The following is a 25,526-nucleotide window of genomic DNA, read 5'->3' as shown; positions in this document are numbered from 1 at the left end:
CTTGCTCTGGAATTTAGCCTTCCTACGTTTCCGTAGGAAGTAGAGCCTTTTCTGTGTTTTTTTTAACCTGGGTGGTGATGTGTGATGACCAAGATAGGTTCTCAGTGATGGTAACTCCAAGGAACCTATAGCTGTTGGCAACAGCTACATGTGTGTGTCTTTGCCTCCTTCTTTCTAAACTCGACAATCAGCTCCTTGGTTTTACTGACGTTGAGCAGTAGGTTGCTCTCTGTGCAACACTCTGCAAGATTGTTGATTTCCTCCCGGTATAAACTCTCATCGTTGTTTTTAATACGGCCGATGATGGTGGTGTCGTCTGCATGCTTCACAATAGAGTTCTCCTGATGTTTGGGAGTGCAGTCATGGGTGTACAGTGTGAACAGGAGGGGGCTGAGCACACAGCCCTGGGGGGCTCCGGTGTTGAGCACTAATGTAGAGGAGGTGTGACTGCCAATCCAACCTCTCTGGGGTCTTCATGTGAGGAAGTCCAGTATCCAGTTGCAGTTGGAGAATTTGCCAAGCTAGAAAAGTAGCTGGAAAATATAGATACAGACTGCTCATTGAAGATGCAAGATTGGGTTAGATGTTTCTGGGTTAATGTAGAATGCAACAATGGTATATCAAAAACAAAACATTTATGGTCAGAAACAAAACAATCTTATTCAGGGAATTAAGACACATATTAAACAAGAAAACTAAGTCAAGGGTATGTCCACAGTTATGTGTGGGGTCAGAGATGTGCTGCACAAGGTTAAAAGATTTAGAAATGTTTAAAAAGTCTGTGGCAAATGAGTTGGTATTGTCAATATGAAAGTTAAAGTCACTGGCTATAATTCCCCTGTCAAATTTAAGTACAAGAGATGACAGAAACTCGTGGTTGATAAATGATTATGCAACAAATTGGGCTCTCACACAAAATGTTAAATGACACTATTTCAAAGCTCATAACTGGGCCAAAACTGGCCCGTGGCCTGTTAACCTAGGTGCATTCATATAATTATAACTGGGCGGACAGATTTCCACTAGAGGGGAGCATTCCTCTGGTTTAAGCCAAGTCTCAGTTAAGTACAAAAATTCCAATTTTTGGAATGTAATTAGATCATTTAAAATGAAAGATTCGTTAGATATGGACTGGGAATTAAACAAAGCAAAAACAGCTGGAATAAGGGGCTTAGGTGAACTACAATTACTACAGTAATCTGTGTTACAGATTTCTGCCCTGGCAGATGGAGACATTTTTGTTTGGGTATTGAGAAGTTAGTCTAGACATAAAACAGGAATATTGCATGAGCCCAGGAGATGCACTATTTGGAGGACTAACAACAGGTCAGGATGGAGAGGACTTGCAGGACTGTAAAGCCAGTTCAGTGTTTATAGATAATAGACATGAACCTCCCAGAGAAGGATGGAGGTCATTTGGTTTAAAGAGCTGTGGCCTATTTATAAAGACAGCAAAATTGTCCACAAAAGAGATATCTCTGTTCCTACAGCAACCCATCAACCAGATTACACATCTGGTTGATGGGTTGCTGCAGGAACAAAGGGGTGGTGCCGGAAATTATTACTTGTTTTCCGGTGTCCAACAGACTGTCCATGAGGAGCTCAAAATGCTTTCTCAGGATCTCCAACTGTTGTTTTTTTAAAAGTCATTTATGGGTGCTTCCATAACAACTGTAGAGGCCGGGCTGTGGATCTGAGTCAGCTGCAGGCCGAGGATGTGATGTCCTTAACGCAGGGACCAGGATAGCAGGAAGTCCGCCTACCGCTGCGTGTGGGACCACAGAGGTGCCGACATCAAGCACTGACGGTGGGGGCCGTGCCCGGGTATGCCTGCCTGCGGACCTGAGTGGTTGGCCCGAGGTGGCAATCGGAGAGGTAGCCGGAGTGACGCGAGCCGCGGCGAGGACAGGGCGCAGGCTGGCTCCGAGAATGGTGGCCCCGGCGTCCGGTGCCATGGGATGTTAAGCCGGTACCGCGCGGACCTCCTGCAGGTGGAGCGAGAAAGGTGTCTCTGCAGGCTTGCAGGCAGCAGTTTCAGGACCCCAGATTCAGGACCGCAGACCTAGGACCCTCGTACATGCGCCCAGCTTGGCTGTAGGTATTGGGCTTTGCATTCACTGGACACATGTTGAAGATGGACTGTGAACAGACTGTAAGTAATGAATATGAATTAAGTTAAATTTGTTTAAAATGAGACCCAGCAATTGGTTACCATAGTTTAAAGTAATTCAATGAAGACATAGCTTAATTTTGCCAAGACCATATATATTAATTGTTGATGTAGTAACTATAAAGTTAATTAGGTTCATTCTTTCCAGAAGCCTTCATACATTTCCAAAGCTGGTGTCTCTTTTACCAAGACAAGAGGACCCAAGTGCAGAGAGATGTTTGAGCAGTAGCGATGGTGGAAAACCCCAGGATGAGGCCATTCTTGTCTTTGAGGTCCCGCTTCAGCCGTATGATGTCCTTTTTTAACTGTGAGTATGCCAGCTGACAATGTCAACACACAGCCATTGTGAAAAAGTTTGCTTTTTCAGCACCAGGTCTTAGCAGAGGCAGCCAGCCAGCCAAGTCACCAGGCTAAATGTGAACAAAACATTACAGTATAGTATGTTGTCAAAAATGTGACCAAAATGTGACCACACTGTCATAGTATAGTATGTTGTCAAAAATGTGACCAAAATGTGACCACACTGTCATAGTATAGTATGTTGTCAAAAATTTGACCAAAACATGGTAGTATAGTATGTCATCAAAATCATGACCAAAACGTCATAGTATGTCGTATGTCGTCAAAAATGTGACCAAAACGTTTAAGCATGGTATGTCATCAAAACTATGACCAAAATGTCATAGTAAGGTATGTCGTCAAAAAATTCCAAAAAGGTCATAGTATAGTATGTTTTCAAAAATGTGACTAAAATGTCATGGTATAGTAGTTTATTTGATAGGGACAATGTGAATACACATAGTACAACTTGCGCCTGTTAGAAACAAGCTGTAATAACTGATGTTTCACATATAGAGATTATAACTATTGCTAATTTCCAACTCCAGTCCCAAAGTCCCTATTTAGGCTATTAGTAGAGAAAAAGAAGAGAAAAAAAGGCTAAGATACCACGGTTACATACATTCAATAATAGCTATGGTAAAAGTAAGACAAAAAGTGAATATTTACATTAGGATACATATAAGTACAACATACAGAGTAAATAAACAAACAAAAAAATAAAAAAATAAAATAAAATTGAATTGAATTCAATTAAAAGACACCAATATCAATGTTACATACAGTTACAATACTCGACAAAAAGACTTTATAGAGGAGTTGAAAATGCTCACATCTCTGATTTTGCTTCAACCAACCTTTAACACTTTTGTAAAAAATCCTAATGTCTTGTTTAATTTTATTTCGGCTGGTAGTGTGTTCCATAACTTAGAGCCTTTATAGAAAAGGTTGACTACCCCAAGGAGGTCCTACAATGCACAATTTTACAATATCTGCTTGCTGTGCCCCCGGTATTCTTACCATTTTGCCTGTTGATAAATTTGCGTAAAATATCCGGGGCTAAATTTTTAAGACATTTAAAAAGCAGTTTGAGGGATGAAAAATTTAAAAAATGATCAAAACTGGGCTAACTGTACAGTATGTGACAGTGATGCCATCTTTGTACAACTCTTGGTTGTACAAAGATACAGCAGGCTTATTTATTGTCAGTGGGACTTGGCTGTTTTTTCAACAATACTACGACGTGTCTCGACATGCTATACTTTGTGGTTTTCAGCCCTTTTTTTGACATGTAACATTTTGACATTTTTCGCCATACTATACAGTGACGTTTTTAGTCACTTCTTTTGCATGCTACATTAAGATATTTTTGGCTGTTCTATCCACATGCTTTTACTATGACGTGTCTCGACATGCTGCACTAGGTGGTTTTCAGCCCTTTTTAGACATGTCATATTTGGAAATGTTTTGACATACTGTACTGTGATGTTTTTGGTCGTTTTTTCGACATGCTACATTATGATGTTTTTGGACCTTTTTTGGACATTCTATACAATGACGTGTCTCGACATGCTATGTTATGTTGTTTTCAGCTGTTTTTTGGATGCCATATTTTGACATTTTTTGACATGCTACATTATGATGTTTTTGGTTATTTATTTTCTAACATTCTAATTCTATTCAGAGAAGTGAACAGATAAATGATGAAACAAAAGCCACTGTTGATTGTATATTTTAATGAAGTAATAAAAGAGAATAAAAAAAGAAAAGGGTTTCACAGAGTAAATCTATTTCAGCTGAAAGGACAGAACTCAGACGCCGAGAGTGTACTGAGTGAGTCTGACAAAGATCACATTCAATCACATATTTATAATTGCAAACACAGTGTTAGGAAAATCAGGGAGGTTACCTTCGCTGAGATATGGTGTACTGGGACAAGGCACATTTTTCTCCTTTTCCCAGCAACAGCAAGTTTCCTCACACACAAACGAAACTTGACACGAAACGACAGTTGGTCAGATGATTAACACAATTCATATGGGTTAACTTCAGGTCAAATCAGAAGTTAATATAAGGTGATTAATGTGAATATATAGGTAAAGGACATTTTTTTTCTCTACAGTTCCACCTTTGGCCATAACTTATTTACATAACTTGCCACAGAATCAGTAAGAGCAAACATTTTCATATTTGAGCAAACACTTCATGAAATGACCACTAGAAATTAGCATTTGCTGTTTTTTTTCCCCGACATGCAATACTATGATGTTTTTGGACGTTTTTTTCAACATTCTGTACTATGAAATGTCTCAACATGCTATTTCATTTGGTTTTCAGCTCTTTCATGGACATGTTATGTTTTTACATTTTCCGCCATACTACAGTATGACGGTTTTGGTCATTTTGTTCGATACATTATATTTCGATGTACTATACTATGACATTTTCTGTTATTTTTTTTTAAATGCTATATTCTGATGTTTTTGGCCGTTTTTTCAATGAGCTATACTATGATGTGTCTAGACATGCTATACTGTGTGGTTTTCTGGTATTTTTTCGAAATGATATACTATGATGTTTTTGGACGTATTTTCAAGATTCTATACTATGATGTGTCTCGACGTGCTATCTTATATGGTTTTCAGCTGTTTTTTTGGACACAACATATTTTGACATTTTTCGACATACACTATGGTGTTTTTCGTTTTTTTTTTTAAGTAAAAAAACAGCAATTTGGTGTGTGACTGGCCTTTCAGCAGCTCTGACAATAAGACCTCTGACACAAGTAACAATTGAACATCTTAACAGAGCAAACACTACCATAGAGACAGTCAACACAGACACAACAGTCAGAATAAACTATTTCCATTTTTCAGATATTAAGTCAAATCTGTCCATCATCCACGTTGTTCCTGTTACATCATTCCTCTTCAGTTCCTTGGTTAAGGTTAGGGTTAGGGTAAAAAAGGATGCCAAAAAATGGCCAAAAGGCAATATTATATGTGTATTTAGTGTATATAGTATATGTCGAAAAAAGTCAAATTTTGACTGCACCCAAAAATGGCTAAAAATTACATAGAATAGCTTGTAGAAAGGCATCATAGTATAAAAAATGGGAATGAAGGCAAAAAAGACAAAAACCTCACAATTTAGCATGTCAAAAAAAATGGCCAAAAAGGCAGTGGTGTAGCATGTCGAAAAAAGTCAAATTTTGACTGCTGCTAAAAATGGCTGAAAATGACATAAAATAGCTTGTAGAGATCAAAGTATGTAAAGGGGGAATGAAGGCCAAAAAAGGCCCAACGCACCTTATTGTAGCATGTCGAAAAATTGACCAAAAAAGCAAGGCGATAGTGTGGCAAAAATGTCAAAATTTGACATGTCCCAACAACAGCTGAAAATACCACAAAACAGTATAAAATAACATGCTGAGACATGCCATATCATTAAAACATGCAAATATGTCCAAAATCACAATAATATAGCATGTCGAAAAAATGAACAAATAAGCAAGGCTATAGTATGTCAAAAATGTCAAAAAAACACATGTTCCAAAACCAGCTGAAAACACGTCAAAACAGCATAAAATAACATGCTGAGACACGGCATAGCATTAAAACCTGCAAATATGACCAATAACACCATATTATGGCATGTTGAAAAAATGACCAAAAAAGCAAGGCTATAGTATGGCAAAAATGTCAAAAAATGACATGTCCCAAAAACAGCTGAAAACACCTTAAAACAGGTTAAAATAGCCTGCTGATGTACGCCATAGCATTAAAACGTGCAAAAATGGCCAAAAACACCATATTAAGGCACGTTAAAAAAATGACCAAAACAGCAAGGCTATAGTATGGCAAAAATGTCAAAAAATGACATGTCCCAAAAACAGCTTAAAACACCTCAAAACAGGTTAAAATAGCCTGCTGATGTACGCCAGAGCATTAAAACGTGCAAAAACTGCCGAAAACAACATATTATAGCATGTCGCAAAAAATTACGAAAAAAGCAAGGCTATAGTATGGCAAAAATGTCAAAAAATGACATGTCCCAAAAACAGCTGAAAACACATCAAAACAGCATAAAATAGCGTGCTGAGACACGCCATAGCATTAAAACCTGCAAAAATGGCGAAAAACACCATATTAAGGCACGTTGGAAAAATGACGAAAACAGCAAGGCTATAGTATGGCAAAAATGTCAAAAAATGACATGTCCCAAAAACAGCTGAAAACACCTCAAAACAGCTTTAAATAGCGTGCTGACACACGCCAGAACATTAAAACGTGCAACAACGGCCTAAAACAACATATTATAGCACGTCGAAAAAATGACCAAAAAAGCAAGGCTATAGTATGGCAAAAATGTCAAAAAATGACATGTCCCAAAAACAGCTGAAAACACCTCAAAACAGCTTAAAATAGCGTGCTGACACACGCCAGAGCATTAAAACGTGCAAAAACGGCCTAAAACAACATATTATAGCATGTCGAAAAAATGACGAAAACAGCAAGGCTATAGTATGGCAAAAATGTCAAAAAATGACATGTCCCAAAAACAGCTGAAAACACCTTAAAACAGGTTAAAATAGCCTGCTGATGTACGCCATAGCATTAAAACGTGTAAAAATGGTCTAAATGACCATAATATGGCACATTGAAAAAATGACCAAAAAAGCAAGGCTATAGTATGGCAAAAATGTCAAAAAATGACATGTCCCAAAAACAGCTGAAAACACCTCAAAACAGCTTAAAATAGCGTGCTGAGACACGCCAGAGCATTAAAACGTGCAAAAACAGCCTAAAACAACATAATATGGCACGTCGAAAAAATGACCAAAAAAGCAAGGCTATAGTATGGTAAAAATGTCAAAAAATGACATGTCCCAAAAACAGCTGAAAACACCTCAAAACAGCTTAAAATAGCGTCCTGAGACACGCCATAGCATTAAAACGTGCAAAAATGGCCAAAAACACCATATTAAGGCACGTTTAAAAAATGACGAAAACAGCAAGGCTATAGTATGGCAAAAATGTCAAAAAATGACATGTCCCAAAAACAGCTGAAAACACCTCAAAACAGCTTTAAATAACGTGCTGAGACACACCTTAGTATTAAAACGTGCAAATATGGCCTTAATGACCATAATATGGCACGTCGAAAAAATGACCAAAAAAGCAAGGCTATAGTATGGCAAAAATGTCAAAAAATGACATGTCCCAAAAACAGCTGAAAACACCTCAAAACAGGTTAAAATAGCCTGCTGATGTACGCCATAGCATTAAAACGTGTAAAAATGGTCTAAATGACCATAATATGGCACATTGAAAAAATGACCAAAAAAGCAAGGCTATAGTATGGCAAAAATGTCAAAAAATTACATGTCCCAAAAACAGCTGAAAACACATCAAAACAGCATAAAATAGCGTGCTGAGACACGCCAGAGCATTAAAACGTGCAAAAACGGCCTAAAACAACATAATATGGCACGTCGAAAAAATGACCAAAACAGCAAGGCTATAGTATGGCAAAAATGTCAAAAAATGACATGTCCCAAAAACAGCTGAAAACACCTCAAAACAGCTTAAAATAGCGTGCTGACGTACGCCATAGCATTAAAACGTGCAAAAAGGGCCTAAAACAACATAATATGGCACGTCGAAAAAATGACCAAAAAAGCAAGGCTATAGTATGGCAAAAATGTCAAAAAATGACATGTCCCAAAAACAGCTGAAAACACATCAAAACAGCTTAAAATAGCATGCTGAGACACGCCGGAGCATTAAAACGTGCAAAAACAGCCTAAAACAACATAATATGGCACGTCGAAAAACTGACGAAAACAGCAAGGCTATAGTATGGCAAAAATGTCAAAAAGTGACATGTCCCAAAAACAGCTGAAAACACATCAAAACAGCATAAAATAGCGTGCTGAGACACGCCATAGCATTAAAACCTGCAAAAATGGCCAAAAACACCATATTAAGGCACATTGAAAAACTGACGAAAACAGCAAGGCTATAGTATGGCAAAAATGTCAAAAAATGACATGTCCCAAAAACAGCTGAAAACACCTCAAAACAGCTTTAAATAACGTGCTGAGACACACCTTAGTATTAAAACGTGCAAATATGGCCTAAATGACCATAATATGGCACGTCGAAAAAATGACCAAAAGAGCAAGGCTATAGTATGGCAAAAATGTCAAAAAGGACATGTTCCAAAAAAAGCTGAAAGCACGTCAAAACAGCATAAAATGGCGTGTTGAGACACGTCATAGCATTAAAACGTGCAAAAATGGCCAAAAACACCATATTAAGGCACGTTGAAAAAATGACCAAAAAAGCAAGGCTATAGTATGGCAAAAATGTCAAAAAATGACATGTCCCAAAAACAGCTAAAAACACCTCAAAACAGCATAAAATAGCGTGCTGAGACACGCCATAGCATTAAAACCTGCAAAAATGGCCAAAAACACCATATTAAGGCACGTTGAAAAAATGACGAAAACAGCAAGGCTATAGTATGGCAAAAATGTCAAAAAATGACATGTCCCAAAAACAGCTGAAAACACCTCAAAACAGCTTTAAATAACGTGCTGAGACACACCTTAGTATTAAAACGTGCAAATATGGCCTAAATGACCATAATATGGCACGTCGAAAAAATGACCAAAAGAGCAAGGCTATAGTATGGCAAAAATGTCAAAAAATGACATGTTCCAAAAACAGCTGAAAACACCTCAAAACAGCTTAAAATAGCGTGCTGAGACATGCCAGAGCATTAAAATGTGCAAATATGGCCAAAAACACCATATTATAGCACGTCAAAAAAATGACCAAAAAAGCAAGGCTATAGTATGGCAAAAATGTCAAAAAATGACATGTCCCAAAAACAGCTGAAAACACCTCAAAACAGGTTAAAATAGCGTGCTGACGTACGCCATAGCAGCATTAAAACGTGCAAAAAGGGCCTAAAACAACATAATATGGCACGTCGAAAAAATGACCAAAAAAGCAAGGCTATAGTATGGCAAAAATGTCAAAAAATTACATGTCCCAAAAACAGCTAAAAACACCTCAAAACAGCTTAAAATAGCGTGCTGAGACACGCCATAGCATTAAAACGTGCAAAAATGGCCAAAAACACCATATTAAGGCACGTTTAAAAAATGACCAAAACAGCAAGGCTATAGTATGGCAAAAATGTCAAAAAATGACATGTCCCAAAAACAGCTGAAAACACCTCAAAACAGCTTTAAATAACGTGCTGAGACACACTTAGTATTAAACGTGCAAAAATGGCCTAAATGACCATAATATGGCACGTTGAAAAAATGACCAAAAAAGCAAGGCTATAGTATGGCAAAAATGTCAAAAAATGACATGTCCCAAAAACAGCTAAAAACACCTCAAAACAGCATAAAATAGCGTGCTGAGACACGCCATAGCATTAAAACGTACAAAAAGGGCCTAAAACAACATAATATGGCACGTCGAAAAAATGACCAAAAAAGCAAGGCTATAGTATGGCAAAAATGTCAAAAAATGACATGTCCCAAAAACAGCTGAAAACACCTCAAAACAGCTTAAAATAGCGTGCTGAGACACGCCAGAGCATTAAAACGTGCAAAAACAGCCTAAAACAACATAATATAGCACGTCGAAAAACTGACGAAAACAGCAAGGCTATAGTATGGCAAAATGTCAAAAAATGACATGTCCCAAAAACAGCTGAAAACACATCAAAACAGCATAAAATAGCGTGCTGAGACACGCCATAGCATTAAAACCTGCAAAAATGGCCAAAAACACCATATTAAGGCACATTGAAAAAATGACGAAAACAGCAAGGCTATAGTATGGCAAAAATGTCAAAAAATGACATGTCCCAAAAACAGCTGAACACACCTCAAAACAGCTTTAAATAACGTGCTGAGACACACCTTAGTATTAAAATGTGCAAATATGGCCTAAATGACCATAATATGGCACGTCGAAAAAATGACCAAAAGAGCAAGGCTATAGTATGGCAAACATGTCAAAAAATGACATGTCCCAAAAACAGCTAAAAACACCTCAAAACAGCTTAAAATAGCGTGCTGAGACATGCCAGAGCATTAAAACGTGCAAATATGGCCTAAAACAACATAATATGGCACGTCGAAAAAAATGACGAAAAAAGCAAGGCTATAGTATGGCAAAAATGTCAAAAAATGACATGTCCCAAAAACAGCTGAAAACACCTCAAAACAGCTTAAAATAGCGTGCTGAGACACACCTTAGTATTAAAACGTGCAAATATGGCCTAAATGACCATAATATGGCACGAAAAAAATGACCAAAAGAGCAAGGCTATAGTATGGCAAAAATGTCAAAAAGGACATGTTCCAAAAAAAGCTGAAAGCACGTCAAAACAGCATAAAATGGCGTGTTGAGACACGTCATAGCATTAAAACGTGCAAAAATGGCCAAAAACACCATATTAAGGCACGTTGAAAAAATGACCAAAAAAGCAAGGCTATAGTATGGCAAAAAATGTCAAAAAATGACATGTCCCAAAAACAGCTAAAAACACCTCAAAACAGCATAAAATAGCGTGCTGAGACACGCCATAGCATTAAAACCTGCAAAAATGGCCAAAAACACCATATTAAGGCACGTTGAAAAAATGACGAAAACAGCAAGGCTATAGTATGGCAAAAATGTCAAAAAATGACATGTCCCAAAAACAGCTGAAAACACCTCAAAACAGCTTTAAATAACATGCTGAGACACACCTTAGTATTAAAACGTGCAAATATGGCCTAAATGACCATAATATGGCACGTCGAAAAAATGACCAAAAGAGCAAGGCTATAGTATGGCAAAAATGTCAAAAAGGACATGTTCCAAAACAGCTGAAAACACCTCAAAACAGCTTAAAATAGCGTGCTGAGACATGCCAGAGCATTAAAATGTGCAAATATGGCCAAAAACACCATATTATAGCACGTCAAAAAAATGACCAAAAAAGCAAGGCTATAGTATGGCAAAAATGTCAAAAAATGACATGTCCCAAAAACAGCTGAAAACACCTCAAAACAGGTTAAAATAGCGTGCTGACGTACGCCATAGCATTAAAACGTGCAAAAAGGGCCTAAAACAACATAATATGGCACGTCGAAAAAATGACCAAAAAAGCAAGGCTATAGTATGGCAAAAATGTCAAAAAATTACATGTCCCAAAAACAGCTAAAACACCTCAAAACAGCTTAAAATAGCGTGCTGAGACACGCCATAGCATTAAAACGTGCAAAAATGGCCAAAAACACCATATTAAGGCACGTTTAAAAAATGACCAAAACAGCAAGGCTATAGTATGGCAAAAATGTCAAAAAATGACATGTCCCAAAAACAGCTGAAAACACCTCAAAACAGCTTTAAATAACGTGCTGAGACACACCTTAGTATTAAAACGTGCAAATATGGCCTAAATGACCATAATATGGCACGTCGAAAAAATGACCAAAAGAGCAAGGCTATAGTATGGCAAAAATGTCAAAAAATGACATGTCCCAAAAACAGCTAAAAACACCTCAAAACAGCATAAAATAGCGTGCTGAGACACGCCATAGCATTAAAACGTACAAAAAGGGCCTAAAACAACATAATATGGCACGTCGAAAAAATGACCAAAAAAGCAAGGCTATAGTATGGCAAAAATGTCAAAAAATGACATGTCCCAAAAACAGCTGAAAACACCTCAAAACAGCTTAAAATAGCGTGCTGAGACACGCCAGAGCATTAAAACGTGCAAAAACAGCCTAAAACAACATAATATGGCACGTCGAAAAAAATGACGAAAAAAGCAAGGCTATAGTATGGCAAAAATGTCAAAAAATGACATGTCCCAAAAACAGCTGAAAACACCTCAAAACAGCATAAAATAGCGTGCTGAGACACGCCATAGCATTAAAACCTGCAAAAATGGCCAAAAACACCATATTAAGGCACATTGAAAAAATGACGAAAACAGCAAGGCTATAGTATGGCAAAAATGTCAAAAAATGACATGTCCCAAAAACAGCTGAAAACACCTCAAAACAGCTTTAAATAACGTGCTGAGACACACCTTAGTATTAAAATGTGCAAATATGGCCTAAATGACCATAATATGGCACGTCGAAAAATGACCAAAAGAGCAAGGCTATAGTATGGCAAACATGTCAAAAAATGACATGTCCCAAAAACAGCTAAAAACACCTCAAAACAGCTTAAAATAGCGTGCTGAGACATGCCAGAGCATTAAAACGTGCAAATATGGCCTAAAACAACATAATATGGCACGTCGAAAAAAATGACGAAAAAAGCAAGGCTATAGTATGGCAAAAATGTCAAAAAATGACATGTCCCAAAAACAGCTAAAAACACCTCAAAACAGCATAAAATAGCGTGCTGAGACACGCCATAGCATTAAAACCTGCAAAAATGGCCAAAAACACCATATTAAGGCACGTTGAAAAAATGACGAAAACAGCAAGGCTATAGTATGGCAAAAATGTCAAAAAATGACATGTCCCAAAAACAGCTGAAAACACCTCAAAACAGCTTTAAATAACGTGCTGAGACACACCTTAGTATTAAAACGTGCAAATATGGCCTAAATGACCATAATATGGCACGTCGAAAAAATGACCAAAAGAGCAAGGCTATAGTATGGCAAAAATGTCAAAAAATGACATGTTCCAAAAACAGCTGAAAACACCTCAAAACAGCTTAAAATAGCGTGCTGAGACATGCCAGAGCATTAAAACGTGCAAATATGGCCAAAAACACCATATTATAGCACGTCAAAAAAATGACCAAAAAAGCAAGGCTATAGTATGGCAAAAATGTCAAAAAATGACATGTCCCAAAAACAGCTGAAAACACCTCAAAACAGGTTAAAATAGCGTGCTGACGTACGCCATAGCATTAAAACGTGCAAAAAGGGCCTAAAACAACATAATATGGCACGTCGAAAAAATGACCAAAAAAGCAAGGCTATAGTATGGCAAAAATGTCAAAAAATTACATGTCCCAAAAACAGCTAAAAACACCTCAAAACAGCTTAAAATAGCGTGCTGAGACACGCCATAGCATTAAAACGTGCAAAAATGGCCAAAAACACCATATTAAGGCACGTTTAAAAAATGACCAAAACAGCAAGGCTATAGTATGGCAAAAATGTCAAAAAATGACATGTCCCAAAAACAGCTGAAAACACCTCAAAACAGCTTTAAATAACGTGCTGAGACACACCTTAGTATTAAAACGTGCAAATATGGCCTAAATGACCATAATATGGCACGTCGAAAAAATGACCAAAAGAGCAAGGCTATAGTATGGCAAAAATGTCAAAAAATGACATGTCCCAAAAACAGCTAAAAACACCTCAAAACAGCATAAAATAGCGTGCTGAGACAGGCCATAGCATTAAAACGTCCAAAAAGGGCCTAAACAACAACATATAAAGGCACGTCGAAAAAATGACCAAAACAACAAGGCTATAGTATGGCAAAAATGTCAAAAAATGACATGTCCCAAAAACAGCTGAAAACACATCAAAACAGCTTAAAATAGCGTGCTGAGACACGCCAGAGCATTAAAACGTGCAAAAACAGCCTAAAACAACATAATATGGCACGTCGAAAAACTGACGAAAACAGCAAGGCTATAGTATGGCAAAAATGTCAAAAAATGACATGTCCCAAAAACAGCTGAAAACACATCAAAACAGCATAAAATAGCGTGCTGAGACACGCCATAGCATTAAAACCTGCAAAAATGGCCAAAAACACCATATTAAGGCACATTGAAAAAATGACGAAAACAGCAAGGCTATAGTATGGCAAAAATGTCAAAAAATGACATGTCCCAAAAACAGCTGAACACACCTCAAAACAGCTTTAAATAACGTGCTGAGACACACCTTAGTATTAAAATGTGCAAATATGGCCTAAATGACCATAATATGGCACGTCGAAAAAATGACCAAAAGAGCAAGGCTATAGTATGGCAAACATGTCAAAAAATGACATGTCCCAAAAACAGCTAAAAACACCTCAAAACAGCTTAAAATAGCGTGCTGAGGCATGCCAGAGCATTAAAACGTGCAAATATGGCCTAAAACAACATAATATGGCACGTCAAAAAAATGACCAAAAAGCAAGGCTATAGTATGGCAAAAATGTCAAAAATGACATGTCCCAAAAACAGCTAAAAATACCTCAAAACAGCATAAAATAGCGTGCTGAGACACGCCATAGCATTAAAACCTGCAAAAATGGCCAAAAACACCATATTAAGGCACGTTGAAAAAATGACGAAAACAGCAAGGCTATAGTATGGCAAAAATGTCAAAAAATGACATGTCCCAAAAACAGCTGAAAACACCTCAAAACAACTTTAAATAGCGTGCTGACGTACGCCATAGCATTAAAACGTGCAAAAAGGGCCTAAAACAACATAATATGGCACGTCGAAAAAATGACCAAAAAAGCAAGGCTATAGTATGGCAAACATGTCAAAAAATGACATGTCCCAAAAACAGCTGAAAACACATCAAAACAGCTTAAAATAGCGTGCTGAGACACGCCAGAGCATTAAAACGTGCAAAAACAGCCTAAAACAACATAATATGGCACGTCGAAAAACTGACGAAAAAGCAAGGCTATAGTATGGCAAAATGTCAAAAATGACATGTCCCAAAAACAGCTGAAAACACCTCAAAACAGCATAAAATAGCGTGCTGAGACACGCCATAGCATTAAAACCTGCAAAATGGCCAAAAACACCATATTAAGGCACGTTGAAAAATGACGAAAACAGCAAGGCTATAGTATGGCAAAATGTCAAAAAATGACATGTCCCAAAAACAGCTGAACACACCTCAAAACAGCTTTAAATAACGTGCTGAGACACACCTTAGTATTAAAACGTGCAAATATGGCCTAAATGACCATAATATGGCACGTCGAAAAAATGACCAAAAGAGCAAGGCTATAGTATGGCAAAAATGTCAAAAAATGACATGTCCCAAAAACAGCTAAAAACACCTCAAAACAGCTTAAAATAGCGTGCTGAGGCATGCCAGAGCATTAAAACGTGCAAATATGGCCTAAAACAACATAATATGGCACGTCGAAAAAAATGACGAAAAAAGCAAGGCTATAGTATGGCAAAAATGTCAAAAAATGACATGTCCCAAAAACAGCTAAAAACACCTCAAAACAGCATAAAATAGCGTGCTGAGACATGCCATAGCATTAAAACCTGCAAATATGGCCAAAAACACCATATTAAGGCACGTTGAAAAAATGACGAAAACAGCAAGGCTATAGTATGGCAAAATGTCAAAAATGACATGTCCCAAAAACAGCTGAAAACACCTCAAAACAGCTTTAAATAACATGCTGAGACACACCTTAGTATTAAAACGTGCAAATATGGCCTAAATGACCATAATATAGCACGTCAAAAAATGAACAAAAGAGCAAGGCTATAGTATGGCAAAAATGTCAAAAAATGACATGTCCCAAAAACAGCTGAAAACACCTCAAAACAGCTTAAAATAGTCTGCTGATGTACGCCATAGCATTAAAACGTGTAAAATATGGCCAAAAACACCATAATATGGCACATTGAAAAAATGACCAAAAAAGCAAGGCTATAGTATGGCAAAAATGTCAAAAAATGACATGTCCCAAAAACAGCTGAAAACACCTCAAAACAGCTTTAAATAACGTGCTGATGTACACCACAGCATTAAAATGTGCAAAAACGGCCTTAATGACCATAATATGGCACGTTGAAAAAATGACCAAAAAAGCAAGGCTATAGTATGGCAAAAATGTCAAAAAATGACATGTCCCAAAAACAGCTAAAAACACCTCAAAACAGCATCAAATAGCGTGGTTGAGACACGCCATAGCATTAAAACCTGCAAAATGGCCAAAAACACCATATTAAGGCATGTTTAAAAATGACCAAAACAGCAAGGCTATAGTATGGCAAAAATGTCAAAAATGACATGTCCCAAAAACAGCTGAAAACACCTCAAAACAGCTTTAAATAACGTGCTGAGACACACCTTAGTATTAAAACGTGCAAATATGGCCTAAATGACCATAATATGGCACGTCGAAAAAATGACCAAAAGAGCAAGGCTATAGTATGGCAAAAATGTCAAAAAATGACATGTCCCAAAAACAGCTGAAAACACCTCAAAACAGCTTTAAATAACGTGCTGATGTACACCACAGCATTAAAATGTGCAAAAACGGCCTTAATGACCATAATATGGCACGTTGAAAAAATGACCAAAAAAGCAAGGCTATAGTATGGCAAAAATGTCAAAAAATGACATGTCCCAAAAACAGCTGAAAACACCTCAAAACAGCTTAAAATAGCGTGCTGAGACACGCCAGAGCATTAAAACGTGCAAAAACAGCCTAAAACAACATAATATGGCACGTCGAAAAAATGACGAAAACAGCAAGGCTATAGTATGGCAAAAATGTCAAAAAATGACATGTCCCAAAAACAGCTGAAAACACATCAAAACAGCATAAAATAGCGTGCTGAGACACGCCATAGCATTAAAACCTGCAAAAATGGCCAAAAACACCATATTAAGGCACGTTTAAAAAATGACGAAAACAGCAAGGCTATAGTATGGCAAAAATGTCAAAAAATGACATGTCCCAAAAACAGCTGAAAACACCTCAAAACAGCTTTAAATAACGTGCTGAGACACACCTTAGTATTAAAACGTGCAAATATGGCCTAAATGACCATAATATGGCACGTCGAAAAAATGACGAAAACAGCAAGGCTATAGTATGGCAAAAATGTCAAAAAATGACATGTCCCAAAAACAGCTGAAAACACCTCAAACCAGCTTAAAATAGCGTGCTGAGACACGCCATAGCATTAAAACGTGCAAATATGGCCTAAAACAACATAATATGGCACGTCGAAAAAATGACGAAACAGCAAGGCTATAGTATGGCAAAAATGTCAAAAATGACATGTCCCAAAAACAGCTAAAACACCTCAAAACAGCTTTAAATAACGTGCTGAGACACACCTTAGTATTAAAACGTGCAAATATGGCCTAAATGACCATAATATGGCACGTCGAAAAAATGACCAAAAGAGCAAGGCTATAGTATGGCAAAAATGTCAAAAAGGACATGTTCCAAAAAAAGCTGAAAGCACGTCAAAACAGCATAAAATGGCGTGCTGAGACATGCCAGAGCATTAAAACGTGCAAATATGGCCAAAAACACCATATTAAAGCACGTCAAAAAAATGACCAAAAAAGCAAGGCTATAGTATGGCAAAAATGTCAAAAAATGACATGTCCCAAAAACAGCTGAAAACACCTCAAAACAGCTTTAAATAACGTGCTGAGACACACCTTAGTATTAAAACGTGCAAATATGGCCTAAATGACCATAATATGGCACGTCGAAAAAATGACGAAAACAGCAAGGCTATAGTATGGCAAAAATGTCAAAAAATGACATGTCCCAAAAACAGCTAAAAACACCTCAAAACAGCATAAAATAGCGTGCTGAGACACGCCATAGCATTAAAACGTGCAAAAACGGCCTAAAACAACATATTAAGGCACGTTTAAAAAATGACGAAAACAGCAAGGCTATAGTATGGCAAAAATGTCAAAAAATGACATGTCCCAAAAACAGCTGAAAACACCTCAAAACAGCTTAAAATAGCGTGCTGACGTAAGCCATTTCATTAAAACTTGCAAAAAGGGCCTAAAACAACATATTAAGGCACGTTTAAAAAATGACCAAAAAAGCAAGGCTATAGTATGGCAAAAATGTCAAAAAATGACATGTCCCAAAAACAGCTGAAAACACCTCAAAACAGCTTTAAATAGCGTGCTGACGTACGCCATAGCATTAAAACGTGCAAAAAGGGCCTAAATGACCATAATATGACACGTCGAAAAAATGACCAAAAAATCAAGGCTATAGTATGGCAAAAATGTCAAAAAATGACATGTCCCAAAAACAGCTTAAAACACCTTAAAACAGGTTAAAATAGCCTGCTGATGTACGCCATAGCATTAAAACGTGCAAAAACGGTCTAAATGACCATAATATGGCACGTTGAAAAAATGACCAAAAAAGCAAGGCTATAGTATGGCAAAAATGTCAAAAAATGACATGTCCCAAAAACAGCTGAAAACACCTCAAAACAGCTTAAAATAGCGTGCTGAGACACGCCAGAGCATTAAAATGTGCAAAAACGGCCTAAAACAACATAATATGGCACGTCGAAAAAATGACCAAAAAAGCAAGGCTATAGTATGGCAAAAATGTCAAAAAATGACATGTCCCAAAAACAGCTGAAAACACCTCAAAACAGCTTAAAATAGCGTGCTGACGTACGCCAGAGCATTAAAACGTGCAAAAAGGGCCTAAAACAACATAATATGGCACGTCGAAAAAATGACGAAAACAGCAAGGCTATAGTATGGCAAAAATGTCAAAAAATGACATGTCCCAAAAACAGCTAAAAACACCTCAAAACAGCATAAAATAGCGTGCTGAGACACGCCATAGCATTAAAACCTGCAAAAACGGCCAAAAACACCATATTAAGGCACGTTGAAAAAAATGACGAAAACAGCAAGGCTATAGTATGGCAAAAATGTCAAAAAATGACATGTCCCAAAAACAGCTGAAAACACCTCAAAACAGCTTTAAATAACGTGCTGAGACACACCTTAGTATTAAAACGTGCAAATATGGCCTAAATGACCATAATATTGCACGTCGAAAAAATGACCAAAAGAGCAAGGCTATAGTATGGCAAAAATGTCAAAAAATGACATGTCCCAAAAACAGCTAAAAACACCTCAAAACAGCATAAAATAGCGTGCTGAGACACGCCATAGCATTAAAACCTGCAAAAATGGCCAAAAACACCATATTAAGGCATGTTTAAAAAATGACGAAAACAGCAAGGCTATAGTATGGCAAAAATGGCAAAAAATGACATGTTCCAAAAACAGCTGAAAAAACCTCAAAACAGCTTAAAATAGCGTGCTGACGTACGCCATAGCATTAAAACGTGCAAAAAGGGCCTAAAACAACATAATATGGCACGTCGAAAAAATGACCAAAAAAGCAAGGCTATAGTATGGCAAAAATGTCAAAAAATGACATGTCCCAAAAACAGCTGAAAACACCTCAAAACAGCTTAAAATAGCGTGCTGACGTAAGCCATAGCATTAAAACGTGCAAAAAGGGCCTAAAACAACATATTAAGGCACGTTTAAAAAATGACGAAAACAGCAAGGCTATAGTATGGCAAAAATGTCAAAAAATGACATGTCCCAAAAACAGCTGAAAACACCTCAAAACAGCTTTAAATAACGTGCTGAGACACACCTTAGTATTAAAACGTGCAAATATGGCCTAAATGACCATAATATTGCACGTCGAAAAAATGACCAAAAGAGCAAGGCTATAGTATGGCAAAAATGTCAAAAAATGACATGTTCCAAAAACAGCTGAAAACACCTCAAAACAGCTTAAAATAGCGTGCTGAGACATGCCAGAGCATTAAAATGTGCAAATATGGCCAAAAACACCATATTATAGCACGTCAAAAAAATGACCAAAAAAGCAAGGCTATAGTATGGCAAAAATGTCAAAAAATGACATGTCCCAAAAACAGCTGAAAACACCTCAAAACAGCATAAAATAGCGTGCTGAGACACGCCATAGCATTAAAACCTGCAAAAATGGCCAAAAACACCATATTAAGGCACGTTGAAAAAAATGACGAAAACAGCAAGGCTATAGTATGGCAAAAATGTCAAAAAATGACATGTCCCAAAAACAGCTGAAAACACCTCAAAACAGCTTTAAATAACGTGCTGAGACACACTTTAGTATTAAAACGTGCAAATATGGCCTAAATGACCATAATATGGCACGTCGAAAAAATGACGAAAAAAGCAAGGCTATAGTATGGCAAAAATGTCAAAAAATGACATGTCCCAAAAACAGCTAAAAACACCTCAAAACAGCATAAAATAGCGTGCTGAGACACGCCATAGCATTAAAACGTGCAAAAATGGCCAAAAACACCATATTAAGGCACGTTTAAAAAATGACGAAAACAGCAAGGCTATAGTATGGCAAAAATGTCAAAAAATGACATGTCCCAAAAACAGCTGAAAACACCTCAAAACAGCTTTAAATAACGTGCTGAGACACACCTTAGTATTAAAACGTGCAAATATGGCCTAAATGACCATAATATGGCACGTCGAAAAAATGACGAAAACAGCAAGGCTATAGTATGGCAAAAGTGTCAAAACATGACATGTCCCAAAAACAGCTGAAAACACCTCAAAACAGCTTTAAATAGCGTGCTGACGTACGCCATAGCATTAAAACGTGCAAAAAGGGCCTAAAACAACATAATATGGCACGTCGAAAAAATGAACAAAAAAGCAAGGCTATAGTATGGCAAAAATGTCAAAAAATGACATGTCCCAAAAACAGCTGAAAACACATCAAAACAGCTTAAAATAGCGTGCTGAGACACGCCAGAGCATTAAAACGTGCAAAAACAGCCTAAAACAACATAATATGGCACGTCGAAAAAATGACGAAAACAGCAAGGCTATAGTATGGCAAAAATGTCAAAAAATGACATGTCCCAAAAACAGCTGAAAACACCTCAAAACAGCTTTAAATAACGTGCTGAGACACACCTTAGTATTAAAACGTGCAAATATGGCCTAAATGACCATAATATGGCACGTCGAAAAAATGACCAAAAGAGCAAGGCTATAGTATGGCAAAAATGTCAAAAAATGACATGTCCCAAAAACAGCTAAAAACACCTCAAAACAGCATAAAATAGCGTGCTGAGACACGCCATAGCATTAAAACCTGCAAAAATGGCCAAAAACACCATATTAAGGCACGTTGAAAAAATGACGAAAACAGCAAGTATGGCAAAAATGTCAAAAAATGACATGTTCCAAAAACAGCTGAAAACACCTCAAAACAGCTTAAAATAGCGTGCTGACGTACGCCGTAGCATTAAAACGTGCAAAAAGGGCCTAAAACAACATAATATGGCACGTCGAAAAAATGACGAAACAAGCAAGGCTATAGTATGGCAAAAATGTCAAAAAATGACATGTCCCAAAAACAGCTGAAAACACATCAAAACAGCATAAAATAGCATGCTGAGACACGCCATAGCATTAAAACGTGCAAAAACAGCCTAAAACAACATAATATGGCACGTCGAAAAAAATGACGAAAAAAGCAAGGCTATAGTATGGCAAAAATGTCAAAAAATGACATGTCCCAAAAACAGCTAAAAACACCTCAAAACAGCATAAAATAGCGTGCTGAGACACGCCATAGCATTAAAACCTGCAAAAATGGCCAAAAACACCATATTAAGGCACGTTGAAAAAATGACGAAAACAGCAAGGCTATAGTATGGCAAAAATGTCAAAAAATGACATGTCCCAAAAACAGCTGAAAACACCTCAAAACAGCTTTAAATAACGTGCTGAGACACACCTTAGTATTAAAACGTGCAAATATGGCCTAAATGACCATAATATGGCACGTCGAAAAAATGCCGAAAACAGCAAGGCTATAGTATGGCAAAAGTGTCAAAACATGACATGTCCCAAAAACAGCTGAAAACACCTCAAAACAGCTTTAAATAGCGTGCTGACGTACGCCATAGCATTAAAACGTGCAAAAAGGGCCTAAAACAACATAATATGGCACGTTGAAAAAATGACCAAAAAAGCAAGGCTATAGTATGGCAAAAATGTCAAGAAATGACATGTCCCAAAAACAGCTGAAAACACATCAAAACAGCTTAAAATAGCGTGGTTGAGACACGCCAGAGCATTAAAACGCAAAAACAGCCTAAAACAACATAATATGGCACGTCGAAAAAATGACGAAAACAGCAAGGCTATAGTATGGCAAAAATGTCAAAAAATGACATGTCCCAAAAACAGCTGAAAACACCTCAAAACAGCTTAAAATAGCGTGCTGACGTACGCCATAGCATTAAAACGTGCAAAAACGGCCTAAAACAACATATTATAGCACGTCGAAAAAATGACCAAAAAAGCAAGGCTATAGTATGGCAAAAATGTCAAAAAATGACATGTCCCAAAAACAGCTGAAAACACCTCAAAACAGCTTAAAATAGCGTGCTGACGTACGCCATAGCATTAAAACGTGCAAAAATGGCCAAAAACACCATATTAAGGCACGTCGAAAAAATGACGAAAACAGCAAGGCTATAGTATGGCTAAAATGTCAAAAAATGACATGTCCCAAAAACAGCTGAAAACACCTCAAAACAGCTTAAAATAGCGTGCTGACGTACGCCATAGCATTAAAACGCAAAACGGCCTAAAACAACATATTATAGCACGTCAAAAAAATGACCAAAAAAGCAAGGCTATAGTATGGCAAAAATGTCAAAAAATGACATGTCCCAAAAACAGCTGAAAACACCTCAAAACAGCATAAAATAGCGTGCTGAGACACGCCAGAGCATTAAAATGTGCAAAAACGACCTAAATGACCATAATATGGCACGTCGAAAAAATGACCAAAAGAGCAAGGCTATAGTATGGCAAAAATGTCAAAAAATGACATGTCCCAAAAACAGCTAAAAACACCTCAAAACAGCATAAAATAGCGTGCTGAGACACGCCATAGCATTAAAACCTGCAAAAATGGCCTAAATGACCATAATATGGCACGTCGAAAAAATGACCAAAAGAGCAAGGCTATAGTATGGCAAAAATGTCAAAAAATGACATGTCCCAAAAACAGCTAAAAACACCTCAAAACAGCTTTAAATAACGTGCTGAGACACGCCATAGCATTAAAACGTGCAAAAACGGCCAAAAACACCATATTAAGACACGTTGAAAAAATGACGAAAACAGCAAGGCTATAGTATGGCAAAAATGTCAAAAAATGACATGTCCCAAAAACAGCTGAAAACACATCAAAACAGCTTAAAATAGCGTGCTGAGACACGCCAGAGCATTAAAACGTGCAAAAACAGCCTAAAACAACATAATATGGCACGTCGAAAAAATGACGAAAACAGCAAGGCTATAGTATGGCAAAAATGTCAAAAAATGACATGTCCCAAAAACAGCTGAAAAGACATCAAAACAGCTTTAAATAACGTGCTGAGACACACCTTAGTATTAAAACGTGCAAATATGGCCTAAATGACCATAATATGGCACGTCGAAAAAATGACGAAAACAGCAAGGCTATAGTATGGCAAAAATGTCAAAAAATGACATGTCCCAAAAACAGCTGAAAAGACATCAAAACAGCTTAAAATAGTGTGCTGAGACACGCCAGAGCATTAAGACGTGCAAAAACAGCCTAAAACAACATAATATGGCACGTCGAAAAAATGACGAAAACAGCAAGGCTATAGTATGGCAAAAATGTCAAAAAATGACATGTCCCAAAAACAGCTAAAAACACCTCAAAACAGCATAAAATAGCGTGCTGAGACACGCCATAGCATTAAAACGTGCAAAAATGGCCAAAAACACCATATTAAGGCACGTTGAAAAAAATGACGAAAACAGCAAGGCTATAGTATGGCAAAAATGTCAAAAAATGACATGTCCCAAAAACAGCTGAAAACACCTCAAAACAGGTTAAAATGGTGTGCTGAGACATGCCAGAGCATTAAAACGTGCAAAAACGGCCTAAAACAACATATTATAGCACGTCGAAAAAATGACGAAAACAGCAAGGCTATAGTATGGCAAAAATGTCAAAAAATGACATGTCCCAAAAACAGCTGAAAACACCTCAAAACAGCTTAAAATAGCGTGCTGACGTACGCCATAGCATTAAAACGTGCAAAAACGGCCTAAAACAACATATTATAGCACGTCGAAAAAATGACGAAAAAAGCAAGGCTATAGTATGGCAAAAATGTCAAAAAATGACATGTCCCAAAAACAGCTGAAAACACCCCAAAACAGCTTAAAATAGCGTGCTGAGACACGCCAGAGCATTAAAATGTGCAAAAACGACCTAAAACAACATATTATAGCACGTCGAAAAAATGACCAAAAAAGTAAGGCTATAGTATGGCAAAAATGTCAAAAAATGACATGTCTCAAAAACAGCTGAAAACACCTCAAAACAGGTTAAAATAGCGTGCTGAGACATGCCAGAGCATTAAAACGTGCAAAAACGGCCCAAAACAACATATTATAGCACGTCGAAAAAAATGACCAAAAAAGCAAGGCTATAGTATGGCAAAAATGTCAAAAAGGACGTGTTCCAAAAAAAGCTGAAAACACGTCAAAACAGCATAAAATGGCGTGTTGAGACACGTCATAGCATTAAAACGTGCAAAAATGGCCAAAAACACCATATTAAGGCACGTCGAAAAAATGACCAAAAGAGCAAGGCTATAGTATGGCAAAAATGTCAAAAAATGACATGTCCCAAAAACAGCTGAAAACACCTCAAAACAGCTTAAAATAGCGTGCTGACGTACGCCATAGCATTAAAACGTACAAAAACGGCCTAAAACAAGATAATATGGCACGTCGAAAAAATGACCAAAAAAGCAAGGCTATAGTATGGCAAAAATGTCAAGAAATGACATGTCCGAAAAACAGCTGAAAACACCTCAAAACAGCTTAAAATAGCGTGCTGACGTACGCCATAGCATTAAAACGTGCAAAAACGGCCTAAAACAACATAATATGGCACGTCGAAAAAATGACCAAAAAAGCAAGGCTATAGTATGGCAAAAATGTCAAAAAATGACATGTCCGAAAAACAGCTGAAAACACATCAAAACAGCATAAAATAGCGTGCTGAGACACGCCATAGCATTAAAACATGCAAAAACGGCCTAAAACATCATAATATAATACGTCAAAAAAATAA

The 25,526-nt window shown here is 37.2% G+C and overlaps 1 long non-coding RNA gene across 1 annotated transcript in view; it reads left to right on the top strand.

Moving 5' to 3' along the window:
• The first annotated feature begins 1,578 nt into the window (after nt 1-1,578).
• Nucleotides 1,579-25,526, top strand: part of LOC148187467 (uncharacterized) — a 51,903-nt gene continuing 27,955 nt past the window's right edge. Inside the window, exons 1-2 of the long non-coding RNA XR_015778620.1 lie at nt 1,579-2,152; nt 2,319-2,477. This is a non-coding gene — a long non-coding RNA (uncharacterized LOC148187467). The remainder of the gene's footprint in view (nt 2,153-2,318; nt 2,478-25,526) is intronic.

Source organism: Plectropomus leopardus, chromosome 14 (assembly GCF_026936395.1).
Source record: "Plectropomus leopardus strain MGB_pleo_1.0 chromosome 14, ASM2693639v1, whole genome shotgun sequence".
NCBI classification, from domain to species: Eukaryota; Metazoa; Chordata; class Actinopteri; order Perciformes; family Serranidae; genus Plectropomus; species Plectropomus leopardus.
Note: the sequence above shows the minus strand (reverse complement) of the source record. Positions and strands in the feature narration are given on the sequence as shown.